This window comes from Podarcis pityusensis (genome assembly GCF_964106645.2).
Source record: "Podarcis pityusensis genome assembly, chromosome: 9".
Classification (NCBI taxonomy): domain Eukaryota; kingdom Metazoa; phylum Chordata; class Lepidosauria; order Squamata; family Lacertidae; genus Podarcis; species Podarcis pityusensis.
In genome coordinates, this window is record NC_138034.1 from 41769437 (window position 1) to 41792892 (window position 23456).

General features: G+C 42.5%; 1 protein-coding gene and 1 long non-coding RNA gene across 5 annotated transcripts in view; one reads left to right on the forward strand and one right to left on the reverse strand.

Annotated features, from left to right (window-relative positions):
- The window catches only part of IL15 (interleukin 15), a 74828-nt gene that overhangs the window by 21715 nt on the left and 29657 nt on the right, over positions 1-23456 (reverse strand). Inside the window, exons 1-2 of one of the 3 annotated variants that reach the window (XM_081022111.1) lie at positions 17032-18391; positions 2473-2598 (exon numbers count right to left, since the gene is read on the reverse strand). The gene's annotated coding sequence lies outside the window, so the exon portion shown is untranslated. Of the gene's footprint in view, positions 1-2472; positions 2599-6406; positions 9737-17031; positions 18392-23456 lie in introns of those variants that run through there. The other 2 variants (XM_081022110.1, XM_081022112.1) reach the window with 2 other exon arrangements.
- The window catches only part of LOC308485898, a 38619-nt gene that overhangs the window by 1600 nt on the left and 13563 nt on the right, over positions 1-23456 (forward strand). The window contains exons 2-3 of one of the 2 annotated variants that reach the window (XR_013990833.1): positions 1988-2133; positions 9835-9878. This is a non-coding gene — a long non-coding RNA (uncharacterized lncRNA). The remainder of the gene's footprint in view (positions 1-1987; positions 2134-9834; positions 9879-23456) is intronic. The other variant, XR_013990834.1, reaches the window with a different exon arrangement.

Here is a 23456-nt window from a genome sequence, read left to right on the forward strand (position 1 = left end):
GTCTCATGGGTGGCAGCCATTTCCCTCAGCAGGAAACAGGAAGTCTGATCTGGGGACATTTTTAACTAAAAAAGAGGTTGCATTTTTGTTTATAAAGTGCCTTAAAAGTAAGCAAGCATGGAACAGAAATAAATACGGACAGTGTCTATTTGCCTTCTAAAAAGAATGTTAAAAGCTGCAAAAAATATAAGAAGACATCTGACACAACAGGAAAGGAAACAGAAATGGAGGGGAAATCTGAACAGTCATTTAAAATCACAGGTAGCCTCTCAAATCATTTTAACTAGGAAATCAATGAATTTGAAGTTTTCTAGACATCTAGAATTTTGCTGTTGTTATTGTTCTCTTGCCAGGCTATAAATTGGATCCCAGTGCTCATACCAAAAATTATGTGACACCATTGAAGATTCTACAATGAAATAAGTTCACAGTGTGCCATAAGCAAAGTGACAGATCACATTGCAGCAAATCTGAAGATCTCTGCAATTGCAGGGTATTCTCTGTTCAAGCTTTTTAATGTTTACTGTTCTTTATTATTGAAGAAGAACCAGTGTTTTTGTTTGCTCGTTTCATATTGCTCTATTTACACTTGCATTTTGTTCTACACAAACTACGTAAAATGCCTACCAAAGACATTATCTCATTTTTCAAATTCTTAAGGATCTCATATATAGATAAAAGTCTTCAGGATGCTTACTGAGAAGCAAGCTCTACTAAATTACCAGTAATTAGACTTACTTTCAAATAAATACATTTTGAAACAGGATACATGAGTAGAACTGTCCCAGGACCCAATTAAATCTTAAGGGCTTTGGACATTTTAACCACACATTCTAATGCATGTGTATGCTTGATGTGTGCTCGAATCTTCCTCAGCAAATTTGCTTATCATATTAATTTATTATTTAAAATACAGCAATGTGCTTTTACTTTTTTATTTAAAAAAAAGTTTCTAAAGAAAATTAAGCTATCCCAATTCTCTGATTTTGCTCAGTGTACAATTTCAAATAGAGCTGTTACCAAACTCACAAGGTTCCCAAGGCAAAAAAAGCCACAAGCCATAACAGGTGCATAAATCATAATAGGGCATTTTGCTTTGCCAGCAACGGAACATTTCTTACTCTGCCAATGTCCAATAGATTAAAGCTCCTACACAAGGAACTGATTTATCTTTCTGGTTCTTTTCGCTTAAGGATCATTAATCACTAGTAGTAGTCCCCAATTTAAAAGAAAGCAAATTAAATCTAAGCTTATCAATAAAATAAAGGTAATTCTTCTTTAAAACATCTGCCAGTTAATATTCTATGGTTGTCATATTTTGTTTATATTTATATTTTCTACTTACAAGAAAACAGGTGGTTATTAATACCTTGACTGTGATAGGAACATGAGAAGAAGAAAACAAAAGACATTTCATTTTGTCTCATACACCAGGCATTAGCAAGATATTTCATTTCTCTACATACGTCAGACTTTAACTTTGGCCTCAGATATTAGCTAGAAGCAAGCAAAGCATAATTTTTGTCTCCCCAGAAATATTTTAACCCAGCTCAAATGGGGCAGAGCGTAAACTTTCAACCTTTCTGTTACTTCTTAATGCTCCTTACTAATCACCCATAAACACTACACTGCAATGGTCAGAAAAAGCTACCAAGAGGCTGCTAGCACCCAACTCCCATATCTTGTGACTTTGTCCTTTTTACTTCCCTAAAAATTGTACTGACCAAGTTAAAAAGCAGTTACGAAGCTAGAATGCCCCCCCCCAAAAAAAAACCTCTCCCAGACATTCCATCACCTCCACCATGAGCAGAAAAGTAGAAAACAGCATGTTGCCATCATATGGCCATACGGATTTATTATGCTAAATGTTGAATCTGTCTTGAATTAGTGCCTTACTCATCTCCCCGTATCCACAGTGCTGGATGTAGGCATACAAGGGAAGTGATGAAGTGAGAAACTGACTCTCCTCTTGCTTGCTTGCTTGCAGGAACAGATTTTACAGACAATGACAGACGTGTTCATTGTCATGGACCTAGAAGCGGCCCGAAAGCCATACTCTGCGGACATGCGGGAGGAGTGGGCAGGAACACAACCCCCATGCAAACAGTGAGTCACCTGTATTGCAGTAAAGTGGTAAGTGGTCATCTAACTCTTCTTTAACTGTTTTAAACTATTTCCTCTCAACTTCAGTGAGTTTCCTTGAGAGGATTCTCTACTGATGAGGCCATGGTAATAATAATAATAAATAATAATAATTTATTATTATTGATACCCCACCCATCTATACTTAGTTTTCCTGTACCTGCTGGTCAAGGCCAGATGGCTGGGGAGACCTTTGGGATCTGCTTATCCTAAGTGGCTAGGTTTCAGGGTGGTGGAAATCAAATTCTGCTGTGGGCAGAACTTGGAAGCAGATTGGGGATAGGGTGGCAATGTCTACAATCAAAGAGGATAGGGACAGACTAGACTCACCCTTGCAGATTCTTATAGGCTCTCTCAGTTGCAGGCCTCTCCCATCTTTTTTCACACAACTCTTCTTTTCTGCAGAAGTTGTGCTTTCTTCCTGCAGGCTCTCTCAATTCCAGGGCTCTCCTCTGTCTGTTAATGTAACAACAATAATAAATACTGACTGCAGGAACTGGGAATTCCTAGAATGCCTTGAATGGAAACCTGTGCCCTACTTTCTGTTTTGTGAGACTGTCAGAACACTATGGATCATCTCTACTCTGACACCACATAGGAATAACAGCCAAGAAACTATGTTGGGAGAGGTAAAAGAATTCTAACTTCCACCTCTAACCTCCCTAACACAACACCACCTGCTGGTGCTTATACAACTAAGATCATGCTAACCAGTTGTCATAACATTTTAAATTAAATTCTGTACTGGCTATTAACATTGCTAGACTGTGTGTTGTGTGTGTGTGTGTGTGTGTGTGTGTGTAAACTGCCTTGAGATGTTTTAATAAAATGCAGTATATAAATATTTTGAATAAATAAAAACACCAGTGAAGTGGTTTGAAACTAGTGTTACCCATCATCAACATATTAAGTAAAAATTCAATTTAAGGCACCCAGAGTTTTGAGTCACGTTTTCTTTAAAAAAATGGTGAAGAGCAGCAGAAATATTTGGGAGCTAGTCATTTGCCAGCAGGAGATGTACTATATAATTAAACTGTCATCCTTGTTGATAGCTTATTACCAGCAGGTAATAAGATATGTGTGTCATTACAAGTCATTGTACTGTATTTTATGCTGCAAGAGATTAGGGTATGTTTCCAGTGACAGAACAGAGTGAATGCTTAGAGACTGTTGCCATTATGGACATTATAAATCACAATCTACAATTTAATAGTTTAACAATTAACTATAGTGCCAAAGCTGGAAAATTACTAGCAATGAATGGCTGCTTACCCCACTGGTAAAAAGTGAACGTTAACGAGCTGTAGTGAAAGAAATCCCTGAGGAATGGTAGAAGTGGTTTATACTATTCTGCTCTAATTCTGTACGTATAGCCACATATGCAAATGAAAATAAACTACTGGTTGTATTATAAGTACAGTTGTAAGACGTTAAAGGGGAATTGGCTAGAACCAATCTGTTTCTCGATAAAGAGGTGTTCACACCACAACTACATGCATAAAAGGGTGTCGTCTTTACTCTAAGTCTAGGGTGAGATTCAACTAAACTTTACTCAGGGTAAACCTATTAAAAATAATGGACCTATGTTCAGTTCAAGTTCATCCAAATGCACTATGCCTGCCCCACAGCTATTAAACACAAAAGACTGCTGCTCTCCCCTAATGCCAACCCTAAATCATGTGAAGAACTCAAGGTAAGAGTTAAAAGGAAAGAAAGCATTAATTTGGGAAACTTGGAAATTTGTTTTTAAATAAATAAAATGAGCAGGGGTAGCCCATCCCATTTCACTGCCTGAAATGAAATGAGAAGTTGTCCCCACTCCACCGAATCCTCACTTACAGGCTGTAGCAGCAGCTTCTGATAATATCTCATAGAACTCTCATGAGATTCTGCAAGTTCTCACCAGAAACTGCCACCACGCAACCCTGGCGGCAGCCCATAGGAGTGTCATCCCGTGAGATCCTGTCACCTGAAGCAGTTGCTTCAGTCTGCCTCACGTGTGAGCCGGCCCTTAACATGAGCACCAGTAATTGTACAAGCCTAATTATTAAAGTGGGCAATGTCCCACCTGTCCTAATGGACCAGCCTCCACCAAACAAGCTTATCTGGAAGCATCCATGTTGATTTCCCTCATGTAGCTGCTAAAAATTTACATTGGCTAATGGTCAAAATAGATTGCTGTGGTTACACAAAGACAGGAAGAGGTAAACAAAAGTAATGCTTTACCATCTGTTAAGATGGGTGGGGTTACACCTTCATGGTGTACTCTAGGAGTTTGTTCCTACAACACTTTGTTCTGTGTACACACCAAGCCTTTCTGAGCCATACATATATCAACACTTACATAGAGAAACATATCATGACATAAAAAAAAGTTAATGTATGTATGTTGGGAGGGGGTAAACTGGTCCTCCAAAGGTGCTAGAAATACAACTCCCATCACTGCTGACCATTAGCCATGCTGGCTGAGGGCTGGCGGGGGTTGTAGTTCAATAACATCTAACCACCTCATATGTAAATCAGTTGATTATGATCATAACTTCTATAACAGGAGCAGCAGTCCCCCCCCCCCATGGCTGCTATCAAGAATATGCTGGTGGAAACAGGCACCTGCTGATATTACAGATAAGTAGGCCTTGTTGCATGTGAAATTGTCTACTGCATTTATATACCATTTCAAGGTGGATTACAACTTAAAATACCAGCAATGAAAACACACAATGATGTAGTAGTAAATTTAGAAGTGCTTGAGTTCAGCGCAACAGTCCCCTTAGCCATACCCCTATAGCCACACCCAAACTAAGACTACGCAAGAAAAAATGGACTTTCAAATGTTTTACGTTGCATAAATTCATTGGGCCCTGTCACAACCCCACTATATCCAGAGTGCAAGTGATTGAGTGAGGAGAGGTGGCTGCTCCTTCTGTGGCCAGCACTCTGCTACAGTGCACTGCCCACAAAGAGCAAACAGACATGAGAGGGCCACTTGTGCTTAACAGCTAGCACACAGGCCCAGGTAGGGTGGGCAAGAGAGCCACCGCCTTCTCCTGCTTATACACTACCCACCCAGTCCCCTTGCCCCTGCAAAGCAGCAAAGCTCAGAAGAGGATGCACTTCTAGCAGAGGTGTACTGAGGAGCTGGCGAAACTGCTTCCCCACCACCCCCAAAAATCAACTATCAGACTATGGAATGTATGATATTTATGTGTATGATGACATGCTGCCTCTGCTGCGGCGACATCAAACGGCACAAAGGCGTGTGAATTTTTCTGCCCTTCCTTCTCACCTTGCCCTCACTCCAGACGCTTTTGAGTATTTGGGTCATGTAAAATGTAATTTCTAATGTGGCTATTGCAATAAACTGATTGGGGGGGGCAACAATGCCACTCTTTGCCAAGAGTGCAAGGGACCCTAGGTACACCTCTGACTACTAGAGGCGGAGAAGTCACTGGCCAATGGGATGGGAAGACAGGCTGCTATTTACCTTTTGCCTTTGACTGCCTTTCCTCACCACCAGTTCCATCTGTTTCATGCTAAACTTAGCCGGCATTACCATTAGGCACTGCCGCCCCCCACCATTATATTCCCTTCAGTGCTGGCTGACTGTTTTAAAGTACAGAGAAAAACGGGCGGGAGAAAGAATGGAACATGGTCCAGGAAGAATGGGGCGGAAGGGAGTGTGCTGGAAGAGGGCGTGCATGGCTGGCTGGCTGGCTGGCACACACCCATAGTTATTTGTAATTTTCGCTTGTAAATATGAAAGGCAGAATATTCGTGGGGTTAAATAGCCTTACAGGAAAGGGGGAAAGTTATGGGGAGTCTAACTTAAACAAGCCCAGCTTCAGAAGCCTATTGCGGAGTTAATAAATGCAAGAGACGAAAGGCAGAAGCATCTTTCGCTGCGCGCCAGGGGCGAGTGAGACCAGCAGGGAGGTTCGAAGAAGACGCCGTATCTCCAAGCGCGAGAATATGAAAAAGGCGCCTGGGCTGCTGAGCCGAGACTTTCCCGGGTTCATGTGTGTTAATTTTCGCCTCAGGTGGCAGGAGCCCTTCTCTCTACCGCCCGTTCTTAACTTTCGCTCGCGTCAAAATAAAAGCACGCCACCGGGGTCAAGCGGGGCATTCGCGGCAAGTGACCCGTCAGAGCGCCGCGGCTCGGTCCCTTTCCTCCTCGCCCTGCGGAGGATCTGGGTCTGGAAAGCCGAGGAAACTCCGGCGGGGCAAATGGCAGGAGGCAGGGGAGGAGGGGGAGCGAAGCGGGTACCTGAGAACAACTGGCGCGCCCAAGGGTCCCGGCCTCTGGAAGTCCCACGAAGCGCGTGTCCCCGAGGCGCGCGGGCCGTCCAGCGCTGCATATAAAGGGGAAGGAAAGGGAGGGCAGGGCAGGGCAGGGCAAGGACCGGGCGGCAGTCCCTCCTTCCCTCCGCAGCGGATCTCAGCGGCTCCCTCTCCACACGCCAGGCGAGTCCCCGCAAGGGGAGGAGAAAAGTTTATGTCTCCGGAGAGCCAATGGGGCCGTTCTGTGGAGAGGCAGCGGCGGAGAAGCCCTCGCGTCACGCGGGAGTCCCCGAGCGCGCAATATTTGGCGGGGTCCTGGAGCGCGGCTGAGGAAAAGCGACTCTCTCCTGCCGTCTCTCTCACACAAATAAACACGCGTACAGACGGGCGCTCTGGCGCTGTGCTGAAACGAGCGGGCTTATCGCCTTTCTGGTGACACGACGACGCAACCCACGTTGCTTGAGAGAAGACGGTTCCGAAAGGGCGCGGGGCGGAGCTACTCTTGACGCCACAACAAGTCTAAAGTGCCCGCAAGACTTTTTATTTTTCTTTCCCGCCTTCGTGTCCCTATAGGAAAAAGAGGGTTCTTGTGACACAGCTAACCCACCGTGATTTGCCTCCTGCTTCGCTCATAGACGCACCTATAGCACTTTAAAAAGTGATGCTGCCACAGTCTTCACGGCAAGTGTAGTAAACGTGGGGCCCGTGAGATGTGTTGGCCTCCCATCAGCCCCAGAGAGCATAACCAACCGCCGGGGATTATGGGAATTGTAAGCCTTCAACATCTGGAGGGCACCAGGTGAGCTACCAGTGCTTCAGGGAGACAGGATATTGTTGTCTTGTTAGCAAATGCAGCAGGAGAATCCCCTGCAATGAACAGACCGGCAGCTGGGGAAAGTACTTTTAAGGTTATGCCACAGTCAACCCGTAATGCTGGTGGTCAACAAAAGAGGTTTAAAGACTGTCTGAAGGCAAATCTAAAAAAATGTAGTATAAACACTGACAACTGGGAAACACTGGCCTGCAAGCGCTGCAGTTGGAGAACAGCCTTTACCAAAGGTGTCATGGGCTTTGAAGACACTTGAACTCAGGATGCAAGGGAGAAATGTGCTAGGAGGAAGGCATGCTTGGCAAATCCACACCGTGATCAGCTCCCACCCAGAAACCAATGTCCCCACTGTGGAAGGATGTGTGGATCCAGAATTGGCCTCCACAGTCACTTACGGACTCATTGTTAAAACCGTGTTTATGGAAGACAGTCTTACTCCGCTACGTGTGATTGCCGAAGAAGAAGTCAATCTCTTGGTGCACACTATACTTAAACAGACATCTGAAGCACTTTCTTTCCCTCATAGGATTATGGGCACTTTAGGTTGCTGGGGTCTGCAATTCTGTGAGGGGTAAACTACAGTGCCCAGAATTTTTTGTGCTTTAAAAGTACACTGGTACCTCAGGTTAAGTACTTAATTCATTCTGGAGGTCTGTTCTTAACCTGAAACTGTTCTTAACCTGAAGCACCACTTTAGCTAATGGGGCCTCCCGCTGCTGCTGCTGCTGCTGCTGCTGCACCACCGCGCGATTTCTGTTCTCACCCTGAAGCAAAGTTCTTAACCCGAGGTACTAGTTCTGGGTTAGCGGAGTCTGTAACCTGAAGCGTATGTAACCTGTAGCGTATGTAACCCGAGGTACCACTGTATACAGTTGGTGCCATAAGACTCTTTGAGTCAATGTAGCAAGAGTTCCTGAAACAAGACGGACACACAGACCAATCACACTTTCGCTCGTCCCATGATTTTAAGTGAATTTCAAGTCAAAGGTCCGATAATGTTTTGCTTTGCTTTGCTTTGTTTTTGTCCCAGGGTTTTCTCTGGGAAAATCTGCTGTTTATCATTGAATCAGAACAAAGTCAATCAAGTTTTCAATGGAATGCCATTACAGTAGTTCCAATTCAGTGGGTTTTCCTGGGGAAAGTGGCAGGACAGGAAAAAACACCTCTTGGCTCTGTGACTTGACTCACTTGAAATTATAGGACAAATGGCAGTGTGGGTGAGCCCATAGCTAGCCCTCTTGGCATTTGTCTCCTGCTACATTGGCTCACACACAGTTTTCTAAAAGGGGGTTGTTTTGTCAAACCACAAAACACTTAGAAATGTTTTCTTTGTAAACCATCTGTGCTTCACTGTGTATGTGTGTGTGCTTTAGAAAAAAACAGTGTTTCATAACAGCTTGCCAATGTTTGTCTGGCTTGAAACTCATTTCCCTCTTCCTGGGTCATGTTTTATTGGTCAGCTGCTTAGGCTTGCCCTGTGAAATGTTTACAACTTTTAGCTGCTTATTTAGACATATTTAAACAGTTCACTCCACTTATGTTTTCTTTTATTGAACTGGATACTGTTTCTATTTCTTCTTTAAAAAATTCAGTAACTTAAACATACACTTTTGTGGGACTAGCAATTAATATGGAATAAACACTACTATGGCACACCTAGATTAGAATTCCCATTTCATCTGTAAGCATGCACTGAAAAAAAATAGACAATATTGTTTCTTTAACCATTCTGATCTTTAGTAAAATTCATCGCAGAAAGGAGAACCTCACCTTTTGACTAAGTTGGCAAAACTAGGGAAATGCAGAGGACACTTAGAATGAGCCAACCAACCACCATTCATTATTGCTTTGTTCTAATCATGAGACAAACTGTGTGCACACATCCCAGCAGGTTGCTGATTCCATAAGAAAGACCTAGACCATCAATTCTGGTCATGTGCTCACCCACTTACCTTGGGATTGTCTATAGAATGCATATCTCTCCTGTTTTATTTGTTGCATTACTCCATTAGTGCATCAAGCAGTGGTGTGCAATGGGGAACAGTCATGCAATGGGGAATTGTCCAGCTGCAAATCCTGTACAAATGCTGAATGATGATGGAAGTGGTTCAGGCTCTCAAATCTTCTCTTTAGGTCTAGTTTCAGAACAATGGAGTCAGCTGATACACACCGCTAGTATGAAAGCTAATGTATCCGCTCAGTTTGATAAGACTGAGTCAGTTGTGGAAAGTCAACAGGCTGACTGTTTAAGCTTTTCATGATGATTTGTAATATTACTGAAAATGTTATATTTTTCTCCTCACTAAGGGAAATGGCTAAACAATTTGATTCTGATTTATATGTCATATGTAAGAGGACCAGCCCAGTCAAAACCATGCACTTGGACCTAATGAGAAAAATGAAGGTCACATTTTTTTTGAGGCTGCAATTTACCCTGGGTTTATAGCATTTTATAGTTTGCACAAAAATAATGAAGATGTCTAATTTTGAGCATTGAGGTTCTAATGTCATCAAGGTCATTAATTCAATATTAGCTTTCCAATAAACAAACTTTTGTGTTCACTACCATGCCTCTTTTTTTACAGCCAACAGGCTGCAATGTGCTATACTGAAGCAGCTGTGGAAAGAGGTATGACCTGGGATTTTTAATGAATGGGCTATTTGACTATACTGAGATAGATCACAGCAGCCAAAGGACAAGGAATCAAAACAAAAGATGGGGAAATGAAAAACCAATTGACAAAACTCAATTTTGTCAAGAGTAAGAAGGAATACCTCAAGTGTCATTGACTGACTGTAACTGGAAAAAAGCAAACTAACCTTTTGAGGTTAGCATTTATGAGGTTAAAATGCATTTGCTCTTTAATTTTATAACAAGATGATGCATAAACAGTTGCTAGAAGTATTCAGAAGTAATGCAGGTGTCAGATAATATCATGTTAAGGCATGCCTGCAGTGCCACCTGCAATCCCCCTGCATTAAATTCACATTCATTTTCTTAATGACACAAAACTGTGCTTCCTAATTAAACTGGGGACACTTAATAGCCATCAAAACACTACTTACCATAGCAAGGTGTTTATTTATTGCATAAATTATTCTGATGCTCTCACCATCTACAAAAAACCCCTCTTCTAATATATGCAAGTCTCATTTCTTGTGGGCACAGGCTATTTGGCAAGATATAGACAATTACCATCACTAATGAGCAACTAAATTACAATTTAGTAATTTAAGTGCAATGGCAAACAAACTCAATAGTTTACAAGAAGCGAACACTAACCTGAATTAAATGCTAACCTGAATTTACCAACCAACATAATTGTTAAATAAAATGTGGTCATATTATATTAGAAGAGAAAATGAAGTCAGTGTCACCCAATTTGCAACAATTTAAGGCTAGTTTGCAAAGTGGATGCACATTTAAGAAATTGATTTTGTTGTTGTTATGTTTATCTCAAGGGAGTGCTTGCATTTCTACCGTGGTCAATATCAGCTTTTATCAGAGAACTAAGCTCAAAGGGCACTAGGCCAAAAATAGACACACCTTTCTTCTCTTCCACACCCAGGGCCCAAGAGAAGGGAGTGCAGGGGATATATCATACCCCTGCCTAGAGTCAAAAGGGGAGCCTGGGAGCCAAAGTAGGGGAGCCAGAAATTTCCTAGGACCTATATTGCATGAAGACTAGCATTTACATTTTGTGTAAGCCTACATAAAACACCATATTGCTTCTTTCCCCCATCTACTTCCTCTTCTGGGTGTTGGCACTGGCAGCTGCCCACCTACAAGCAGAGGAGGGCAAAGCAGTTCATTGCCACCATTATTATCTCATGAACAGATGAATAACAGACTACAGCTGGTAAAATTATCTTTTCCATACAACTCTCCTAAGCAGGAAATAGTTAATATTTGCACTGATTCAAAGTAACCAGAAAGTTGATCTACCTTTCTTTTTATTAATACTAATGTCTTCCAGTGATCTGATTTGCATTGCAGTATAAAAAGGATGATTAATGGAGAATGGAAGGGTACCAAAAGACACTTTGTACCCTATGATGAAATTTCTCTCAGAGGCCCTCTCCAGACAGGAGAAAAACTGCAGATGTTGTAATAAAAAAGGAGTGGCAGAAGAACCACTGCTCAGTCCTGAATCGTTCTCAACTCCTTGCCCTCCCGCTTTTGGCAATAATCATCATGTTCTGACTAGTGTCAAGTCTGAGCAATGTTTCTCCATAAAGACGACCAAATTGTTTTATTAAATAGAGGAGAGGAGAGGCAAGGGGTGACATAACTGAGCTTCTGGTGCTCAGAGTGCATTTCCCCACAGGGGAGCCGTGGAAAGAATGTAGTTGGTCAAGGGAGCCATGGACTCAAAAAAGGTTGAAAACCTCTGGTCTACACACAAAGGGGGAATATCATCTTTGAGTGTAGCACAGATATTAAGAAGTTTATTAAGAATAAGAAGCAATACCATGACCACAGAAAAAATGAGTAGCTGTGAAGTAAATATGATGTGGTTGCATTAAAAAAAAGAAAAAAAATGATGCAAAATTAGTCAACAGTTAATTAAACTTTTTTCATTGCAAACAAAAGTGATAGGGAGATATCCAAAATCAGATGTTAAAACTTTTCAGTGTGGATATAATGCTATAGAGTATCTATCAGATTATCTGATAAAGGAAAAGTGAAACAGAAAATTGGAAACACTTGCTGTTTTAAAAGAAATCTATATAAATTAAAGGAAGGAAGAGTGAATGAGCAATTTTGCTGATGATTTTCTTGGCCTAGCATGCAGTATGCTGTGGAAAGAATGACTTTTGGCTTAATCAACACACAGCTGTATGAAGACTCGGCAGAGACAATATTTTATTTGAGAATCAATAGACTGTGTACTCCCCCCCACCCTATAATCTAGATATGTTTTGCCCTGAAAAGCACTTCTTGGGAAACTGATTTCATTTCAAAAATAAAAGCACATTGGAGATGGATTCTGCATTACCCCACACAGTGCTTGTTCAAAAACAGATGTAGGTAGTCTTGGCAATGGGAGTATTGTAGCCAATGATGTTGTGGGTGTGGGAATGCAATGATCATAACCACTCCACCTTACTTCATTCACCAGGGCATGTTCAGGGTGGAGAAGCATAGATGACCTACTCGGGGGAAGGCTTTTCAAATGTGTGTCCAGTAACCACACACAGCCTTGTGGAAGAATCAATGGAGCTTGAAAGCAGCATGCTGACTGAGCATGCACCATTCCAGATTGAGGGAAAAAATACATTTTTTACTACAAACATGTTAGTGTGTATGTAGCCTTAGCGAAGCTGTAATCAGTACAGATAACAGATATTCAGGAATTTGCTTTCCTTTCTTGCTAGCTGGTAAAATGGGGACTTTAGCATTGATATCAAATGGATAAATATTCCATGTGTATGACACCATTAGTTTAATGTTACTATATTTATATCTCTGTCCCCCCCCCCCAAAAAAAATATCCTAGTCCAACTATACTGAGTCATAGTGCCCAATCCCACTGAAAGAAATGGTGCTTCGGGTAGTTGTGACTAACTTCTTCCATTGCTTCACTGGGGCTTTTATGCTAATTGATAAAACCAAGTATCTGTATTTTTACCTCCTTTGTCAGTTTTGTCCATAAGGCCTACTAAGCCTTCTGAAGCTTTACATGGCATGTGTGCCTTTTTCCAGCAGCTGCTATCCTTACAGTTTAAGGAGATGAAAGCTCTTTTAAGGCTAGATTATTAAAATGAGGAAAACTAATAATTAAATATGCAAAGCCATTGGCTTGGGGTTATCAAGATGACATTGTGTGCTTGTGAAGTGGTGCTGGAACCCCGAGCACCATGCAAGGGTAATAACATCAGGGAAGGTTAAGAGCAGATGACAGACCCTCCAATTCTCCCTATTTTCCAGGGATGTCCCTGATTTAGAAAAGGCATCCCATTTTCTTATTTGATCGTGGAATGTCCTGCTTTTCCTTAAGACATCCCTATTTTCACTGGAGAAACTTTGGAGGGTATGGAGTTATTCGACTCCTGAGCCGTCAGAAGGCCACCCTGTACAGGGAAGGTTTTTTTTTAATGATTAATGTTTTAGTATTTATATATATGTTTGAAACTGCCTGGAGAGGCTGGGGCAATCCAGAAAGATGTGGGGGGGGGTATAAATAGTAAAATTATCATTATGGAATGGGAAGTCCCTTTTTTATCGGAAAAATGTTGGAGGGTATAAGATGACCCCTGTTGTTATCAGGGCCAGTTTGTAGATACGCAGGTTATATCTTTTAAGCTTTAGAAATATTTGCATTCAAAAGCCACGATCAACTTAAATGGTTTTCTCTGGACCTTTGACACCAATCACTAGGAACCCAAGAGAAATCGTGTGGCTTTCCTGGAAAAAAGTAAGAACATTATTGCAAAGTCAAACAGAGACATGAAAAGGAATAGAAGTGGATTATTTCAAAGTCAGGGAAAGTTTATGCTTTAAAAGTGTTCTGACTTTAAGTGTTGTTTTTTTAATTCAAGCATTGAAACATGTCGTAGCTGATTAATAGCTGCTGAACATCTTAACTAGACACAGACAAATTGCCAAGGGAATCATGATACATGAAGTAGCTTTTTCACTGGGATATTGACTTGCATTCCTCACCAGTCAGAAAGTAAGTTGCTCTCTTTCATTGACTGCACTCGTTAGTTCCTTTCTAAAGGGAGCTTTAGTTTTTGTAACCCTTATCCCATGAAACTTCACAGATAACCTGCTATTGATTTAGTAATAGGTCAGAGGAAAAATCAGCCAGGCTATCTGGTCCTAGCCGGTGTCAGGCTATTTCCAGTAGGTGCAGATCTGAAAATTCTTGAAACTCTGCTTGCAAATGCACCTCTGTAATTATTCAAATCGTGAAGCATCAGATCCATAGCCCATCATCAGCTGGCTTTAAATTAATCAAACAAACAGGTATATTCTTGGAAAATGTACATGCCTGCATGTTGGGATTTTGCCCTTGGAAGTTTCAGCCAGCTTTCTACATCTCAGAAGCTTTTTCTATGTGCTAGAACAGTGGCAACGTGCCAGGCAGAGATTAATTTCCCCCAAAATTAGAGCCAACCGTGCACCATCTGTTACCTGCTAGGAGACCCTGGAAAACTAATCAGACCCAAACCTACTTAGGGCAGGGCAATTTCTGTCTTTTCTTTTCTTTCTTTCTTTTAAAAAAAGATTTTTGGTTATGCATGTAAGTAGGCTCGATTTCTTTCAGCAGAGATATTTGCTGCTCACACATATGGAACACTTGTTAAGTGGCAGCTCTTAAGAGACTTTTAACAGAGCTGTAAAACAGTGCTGCAGAATGATTAGTCGAGCAGCTTATTAGAGCTATTGGGTATTACATGAGGAAAACAAGTGATTTCTCACATGGGTTTATGCGAAGAAAGTCACCGCCAGCTGGCAATCCCCTGTACCTTGAACCCACGATTGCACACACATTTTAAAATCCCCCTGAGTCTGTTGTCACTAGCATGGAAATGTAATGGTGCGAGTCCTTGTCCCACTCCAGCTCTGACATTACCTTTAAAAAATACTTCTTAGGCAAGTTGTACTATAACATTAGAATGGCCAATTTACCTGAGCACACAACTAATATATGGCAATTATCACGTAATTTGCTCTAAGTGAGAGGGTGAAAGAGCAGAAGATTTTATTACTCCTGCTCAGTTGCAGTCCAGTATTATCAGCTGATAAAATGCACCATAATGTGAGGAGATTTTTGTAATGGCTCTAATGATATGATAACCTTAACTGGTTCTTCATGTACGTTTCAAATTTCATTGCTAATAACAATCTTAATATGCTATTCATTAGCCCATTAATTACATCATCATTTAATACACACACCACTTCCAATTAGCTTTAATGACATCAGAGCTATTTTTCCATGCTGGCATTTAAAAAAAAAATTTTTTTTTAAAGAAAGGAAAAAATGTGCACTGTGCTTTCACACTTGTACCGCCTGCTGTTCTGTCTTAATTAAGTTTTGTAACAGCAGTCATAGTTTATAGGGGACTTTTTAACCTCATTTGATTTCAGACCATTTGCACTGCCTAGAAGTAGGCATTGAAAATGTCCGAGTTAATCCAATTACCTCAAAAGGCAGCCAATCTCATTTAATTTATATAATTTTAGGGAAAGGCAAAACTCCCGCAAACGGCCAGAACTATTTTATCTGCACCAATATGTAAAAGAAAAATACCTCAAAACCCTGAAAAGATGGAAGAAAAGAAACAAACATTCACGATGCAGATGACTGGAGAGGATGGACAGGCTTCCACGGGGTTTAATCTGGCACTGCTTCCATGCATACCAGAATGTGTGGAGGCTTTAGCACATGGATAGGCAAACTAAGGCCCGCAGGCTGGATCAGGCCCAATTGCCTTCTGGATCCGGTCCACGGATGGTCCAGGAATCTCTGCATGGATCGCCAGTGCGCATATTCTTTCCCTCACCTTCACACGGCGGCGGTGGAGCCTCCTCCCTCCCTCCTCCTGGCTTCTCCCCACCCTGCCTAGAGGAGGAAGGGGGCTGGGCTTTGTTGCTGCCAGCAGCAGCAACGCTTGAGCGGCCGCCATTTTAAGCAGCCCCTCTCCGGAGCCCTTTCGCGCGCCGCTCATCGTCCTTCCGCTGCCGCCGCCAGTCCCTGCCGCTCTCAAGACACAGGTAAGCAGCCACCTGGGCTCATGGTGCTCTTGCATCATTTCCCCCCCCCCAAAAAAATATAGTCTGGCCCCCCACAAGGTCTGAGGGACAGTGGACCAGCCCTTGGCTGAAAAAGTTTGCTGACCCCTGCTTTAGCATGTTCAGCTGTGTGCACAAAGTCTCCCTCCATCCTGCTGACATTTGTGCTGTACATATAAATTGGGGGGGGGGGGATTTGCTTCTTGGCATGCATGATGTGAGGAGTGGGACTGCTTGGTACAACCCCACTCCATACTTGTGTGTTGGGCTTGTTTTCCTACTCATATTGAAATACTGCCCCTCAATGAGGCCAAACTTAGATTCACAAAATGTTTAGGGGTATGTGTACCCCTGCGTCCCCCCAGAAAAAAAAAGCACTGGGCTTATAACACCTGAATACGACTTTAGATAATTCAGGATCAGAGAAGAATCCAGGAGTACATAATGGTGTCATGTTGCTAAAGCTCTTTTTCACTGTAACAACTGAATCAGGAGAGGCCATGCAAGCCCTGGACCAGTCCCTGTGCTCAGTACTAAGTTGCAAGGGGGACAACAGACCGAGTCTGGATCCTGGCAAGATAGAGGCACTGTGAGTGAGGAGGTTCCCAAATCTGGCCAACTAGCCAATTGCCTGCTTTGGATGGGGTCCTACTCTCTTTGAACAGGGAGACGGGTGGTGCTGTGGTTTAAACCACTGAGCCTCTTGGGCTTGCCAATTGGAAGGTCAGCGGTTCAAATCCCCATGACGGAGTGAGCTCCCGTTGCTCTGTCCCAGCTCCTGACAACCTAGCAGTTCGAAAGCACGCCAGTGCAAGTAGATAAATAGGGACTGCTGTGGCGGGAAGGTAAATGGCATTTCCATGCACTCTGGTTTCGTCACGGTGTTCCATGGCACCAGAAGTGGTTTAGTCATGCTGGCCACATGACCCAGAAAGCTGTTTGTGGACATAAACCACCTCCCTCAGCCTGAAAGCGAGAAGAGCACTGCACCCCATAGTCACCTTTGACTGGACTTAACCATCCAGGGATCCTTTACCTTTTTACCTTTACTCTCTTTGAAGGAACAGGTTTGTAGCCTGGGGTTGCTTGGAGATTCACCTCTGAAACGGAAAAGCCAGGTGGCCTCAGTGTTTTGTCTGGTAAGACAGCTATAGCTGTTCCTGAACCAGGATAGCCTGGCCGCTGTTGCCATGTGCTGGTAACCTCCAAGTTGGATTACTGTGATGCTTGATTGCTCCATGGCGCAGACGGTCAGCACATGCTACGCTGCTGGTGAAAGAATTGCATTAGCTTTCATGCGAAGTTCAAGGGGTTGGTTCTGGAGCACAGTTCACCCCTTAAAAACTCAAGGAATCACTCTTGTCAGGAGCTCCATTATATAGGAATCACACCTTTAGTTATGGTGGCACCTACCCTCTGGAATGACCTCCCATTATGCACTGGACAGAAACTGTCTTTGTTGCATTTTAAATGCCTATTAAGATGTTCCTTTTTCAATAACCTCGTCAGTGGAGATCTTTATCCTAATCTGTATCTTCATTGGCTTTGACATTGTTTTAAAATATAGAATTGCTTTCAGTTCTTTGTGTACAGTATATGGAATTGTTTTTAATGTCAATTTTTAAATTATGAGATACTTTGTGGGAAGTGATTCACAAACGGAACCCAGTCAGTAAACAGTAACCTTAGATAAACCATCAGAAATACATTTCAATCTCCAGTAGCAATGCAGTAGCAATACCTACACATGTGATGGTAAAAATGCCAAGTTTTAACTTGTCTAAGATAATATTGCCTTTCTTTCCCAGCCTTACATTTTCTCTGTGTTTGACTGCCAGCCATAAGCTCTCTAGGCACAACATAAACTACTTGTTAGCATTTGCCCTGATAGACAAAATAAGAAAGTCGTGAAGTCTCATGGCATAGAAAAAAATGCCTTTTCTGCTATGTGTGTTGTTGTTCCATTAGAAAAATGTAAAAGTTAGCTATTAGAACCGATGATCAAGACCAGCTGGCACATTAACTTAGGTGAAACAATGAGCAGCTTATGCTGAACAAAAAGATCATATGAACTTTGGCTGACATACTCGATGGTACAGAAAGGCTTTACTGTACTATGCTACAGTACGTTATGCACCACCATAGGTGTGGCGCACCCTAATTTTATTTTATTTTTTAAATGGGGGTCATGGCAAGCACAAGAGAGTACAGTGTGCCGTATCTGCCCTCTCAGCTGCTCTGCTCGCCACCTTTTCCTCACGCTGGCGAGCAATGTCTTGCTCTCTAGGACAGGGAAATGAAGGAACCTTAACCTGTTTTGTTTAATTTGGGTGAGCTAATGGTTAAAGATGAAGATCATGAAAACTGATGGTATCTTTGTATATGCCTGGTTATTATTATAGCAAAATTTGGTACAGTATTTGGTTTCACATTTTTTTTAAAAAAATGCATATTTTAAGTGAAGTTTAATTGTGAATTAAAAAAAATAACAATTTTTGTTGTCAGTTTCTTTTGTATGATGAATAAAAATGTCCTTTATGATTGAGTGTGGGTATGTATTCCATAAATGCTCACCCTTCTAAAAAAAATCACTGGGTGCACCCCCAATGAAATGTGCTGTGCACACCTATATGCACCACTGAAAGCTGTAGGTTTGGCTCTTGCAGAAATTGAACTCCTCCTCTTGCAGTTCAAGGCATGTGCCTCAAAGATTTCTCACTATAAAGAAATGCACTTATCCTTTCCTCCACACTTTCCAGGCACTGTCTATGCTTTCAAGTTCCATGTCTGAGTGCTCTTTCTCTCCTCTGGCGCTTTCTGCAGAAAACCCCACACTTTATCACTGAATGGCCATTTGTCATCTGCAGAAAACCTGAATTGCCATTTGTTGCACTTCTGCTTCAAATAGTGAGTTTTCGAAGGAGAAGCTCTGGGGTAAAAAAAAGAAAAGAGCACCTGGACACAGATCTTGAAAGTGCACGCCTGTACCTGGAAAGTACAGAGCAAAAGGTAAGTGTGGATAAGTCCTATGTCATCAGTGCTTTCAAGGACCGAGTAATTCAATGGCTCAGCTACTGCATGTGTTGCTGGCAACACCTCACATCTTATAACACCTTGGATAAATTTTGGACCTGCAAAGTCTTTCTAAGTGTTTTTTTTAAAAACCCACTTAATTTTTGTTTGCTTGTTTCATATATTTATTTCAAAAGTTATTAGTTCTTCATAGCTGCAGTTATTAGAAACATAGAGTCAAAATAGATGTGGCACAGGAGCTATGTGGCTGGCTCTTTTTTGTACTGTATTGCATTGTCAGGAGACAGCCAATTTGATTGGAAAAGCAGTGCTGAAGGAAAAAGCAATGATATAGAAGGGAAGAGTGAACCATTTCTCCATTGCATTTTTGCTGATCTAAATTGCTCGTCTGCCTCCTCTTCAAGCTTCTCTGACACAGCTCACTTTCCTACCCTAAAAGGCATCACTACTGAACCTCACCATGTCCTTCATTTAACCTAAAGGATATTGTCATACCAAGTCCAGACCTGACCCTGGGCAACTTCTCTTCTTAGAATCATAGAATTATAGAGTTTGAAGGGACTGCAAGGGTCATCTAATCCAAGCCCCTGCAATGCAGGAATCTTTTGCCCAACATAGGGCTCAAACCCACAACCCTAAGATTAACAGTCTCATGCTCTACTGACTGAGCTAGAGCTTCTGACAAACAAGACCTTCCAAAGCCAGGAGACCTAGGAGAACAGACAGAGCACCCCAACTGCAGCACAGATCCATAAGACCCTGATGTCCAGCGAGAGTCCTCACCAGGCCTGCCTCCAAGGGTTGCCCTGAAGGACCATTGGGCTGTGTTCCTGATTCACCTGTAGCATTGGAGGCCTGATCTGAGTCAATGTGGAGGAAGGTGAAGCGTCTCCCAATCTTCTAGAGTTTCAGCACCAGAAGGTCCAGGCACAGGCAGCTGGTTAGTGAAGGTGTGCACACAGGAAACCCAAGGTCCCCAGAAGTTGCTTGAGAATAAAGGAGTCCTTGGGTGTAACTGCTCTCATCAACAGTAAAGGCTCCTTGGAGAGCAGGCTTCAGCCTCTGCTGCTGGTTATCAGCAGGATTTGGAAGACCAGGTTATCTTAACCCTTCAGTCGAAATCTGATAATTGCTAGAACAAAATATGCCTTTCAGTTCTTTACTACTGAAACATGACAATCCTGCCTGCCTTCTGAATGATTTTAGCTGCTAATTTCTAGACTTTGACTCGGCTTCTGGATTTCAGTGGTACCTCGGGTTACATACACTTCAGGTTACATACGCTTCAGGTTACAGACTCCGCTAACCCAGAAATATTGCTTCAGGTTAAGAACTTTGCTTCAGGATGAGAACAGAAATTGTGCTCCAACGGCATGGCAGCTCAGGAGGCCCCATTAGCTAAAGTGGTGTTTCAGGTTAAGAACAGTTTCAGGTTAAGTACAGACCTCCGGAATGAATTAAGTACTTAACCCGAGGTACCACTGTATATTGAAGACAGAAGTGCCTGGCGTGCTCTGGTCCATGGGGTCACGAAGAGTCGGACACGACTAAACGACTAAACAACAACAACAACACCACTGTATATTTGACTTGGGGTCGGGGTGATTCTCTTGTCCTTGGCTTCACCTTGGCTTTGCTTTTGGACTCCCCTTGTTACTGCATGGTGTTACTGCATTTTGGAACCTGAGCATGTGGACCCTGCTGTGTGGCCTTGGCCAGCCTAGCTCCAGAACTGAGATATATTAGGAAAGATTTATTATAGCTACAGTACATAACTAATAATTCTTGCAAAATAAAGCCATTGAGTTACTTGGTAGAAGTTAAAAGAAGTTAAAAGAAGCTCAGTTCAAAAGAGTAGTTTCTCTGATCTGCATGCAGGTTCAAAGAAGATATATAACAATGATGAAGCAATCAAGGTCTTTGTAAGATATAATGAACTATATGACTTACAGAAGCGGGGATGGGAGCGGGGGGGGGGGAATGTGATGAAATTAACATACCAAAATTAACATACCAGGGCAGAGCATGCCCTGCCCACTTTTCTCTGCAAGAAGTTAAAATGTGCATACAATCCCTAACGTTTACACAGTATCCCGGATTAGATGGGATACCAGCTGAATTCTAGAAAGCCTTTATAGATGTATTGTGTGAGCTAAGTACTCGTCATTTTTAGATATAGTTAATTAGTATGCCAAAACTGTGATGTTACCAGACGAGTAGAATAATGCCAGAATAGTGTTTACACACAAACACACACAGAGAAGCAGAAGCTAGCTCTGTTCTCATCATATAACCTCATCTTTCTCCTAAACCAAGACTAGACATTTTTCACAGCTTCATGGCTAAAAGTCTGAATAAAACAATAGTTATATTCACAGTGATCACTTATCAGACAACAACAGAAAAGCACTGAACAGATATTGTATGTCATAATAAGAAAACAGAAGCAGTCTGTATTTGTTGGCATATAGTGGGACCATTTATTCAAGACATTTCAGATACTTGATATCAGATTTTTTTAAAATGGTAAGAGGAATGTACTCAAAACTGAGGGCCAAACATCACAGTAAATGGGAATAATTCTGACCTTAAAATGTTAATTGAAGTACAAGGGACAGGTGTGCGGTGCTTTCTGCAATATTTATCGAGCCCTTTGCATTTTAAATTAAATCCAAAGAAAAGGATAAATGTTGGTTCCCATATTTGGGTAGATGTCTAGCAAAGAATTCTAATATTAATGATGTGGAAAACCTGGAGTAGTTTTCATCCATAGTTGGAGGAAATGTGGAAAAACACTGCAGGCTGAGAGAACTGTAATCTCAAATTCACTCCTCCTATGACTAACAGCCCATTCCTATGCATGTTTACACTGAAGTATGCCAGCTCTGGGAAAGGCAGAGCATGGCACCCTGATGGGAATGCAAATTGCCCCTCCCTAGCCATCAGGTCACTGGAAGGACAGATCATGAAGCTGAGGCTCCAATACTTTGGCCACCTCATGAGAAGAGAAGACTCCCTGGAAAAGACCCTGGTGTTGGGAAAGATGGAGGGCACAAGGAGAAGGGGACAACAGAGGACGAGATGGTTGGACAGTGTTCTTGAAGCTACCAGCATGAGTTTGACCAAACTGCGGGAGGCAGTGGAAGACAGGCGTGCCTGGCATGCTCTGGTCCATGGGGTCATGAAGAGTCGGACACGACTAAACGACTAAACAACAACAGCCATCAGGTTGACCATCTGATGAGCAGAGAGGAGGGAATAAACTCCTCTCCTCAGTTGATCAGCATGGAGGGGGGTCTGTGTGTTCATGCAAGAGTGTGAGGTGGTCACATCTACTTTTGCCCATACTCATTGCTGGCATGCAATCCTCAGAAGGTTGGCCAAGGGTGAGCCCATAAAGGCTACCCACCCCTGCTCCAGTAAGTCTGTTTAAGAGGGCAACCTAGCTAAATTATAATATTCATTCATTCATTCATTGCATTTATCTCACCCCTATCCTCCAAGGAGCACAAGGTGACATACATGGATCTCTTCCTCCCTGTGAGCCAGTGTAGTGTAGTGGTTAAGAGTGGTAGTCTCGTTATCTGGGGAACCGGGTTCGCGTCTCTGCTCCTCCACATGCAGCTGCTGGGTGACCTTGGGCCAGTCACACTTCTCTGAAGTCTCTCAGCCCCACTCACCTCACAGAGTGTTTGTTGTGGGGGAGGAAGGGAAAGGAGAATGTTAGCCGCTTTGAGGCTCCTGAAGGGGAGTGAAAGGCAGGATATCAAATCCAAACTCCTCTTCTTCTTCTTCTTCTTCTTCTTCTTCTTCTTCTTCTTTTATCCTCACAACCACCCTGTGAAGTAGGGTGGGAGACTGTGACTTGTCACCTAGTGTGTTTAATGCCTGATCAGGGATTTGAACCCTGGTTTCTCAGGTTTTAGCCCAACACTCTAATCACTGGCTCTGTGAGTACAGTGGTGCCCCGCAAGACGAATGCCTCGCAAGACGAAAAACTCGCTAGACGAAAGAGTTTTCCATTTTTTGAGTCGTTCCGCAAGACGAATTTCCCTATGGGCTTGCTTCGTAAGACGAAACGTCTTGCGAGTTCTTGTGAGTTTGTTTCCTTTTTCTTAAAGCCGCTAAGCCGTTAATAGCCGCTAAGCTGCTAAGCCGCTAAGCCGTTAATAGCTGCTAAGCTGCTAATAGCCGTGCTTCGCAAGACGAAAAAACCGCAAGATGAAGAGACTCGCGGAACGGATTAATTTCGTCTTGCGAGGCACCACTGTAATTATGTTTGAGTATACTGAGGTTTTGAGATTCAAGGCGCACTCCTCCATTGTCTCCCGAGACGGATGGATGCCAACCAGTTATGACACCCATAGCTGAATGAGTCCATTGTGGTACAGTGCATAACCTGACTAAAATTCCTTCTGTTCACTGCCA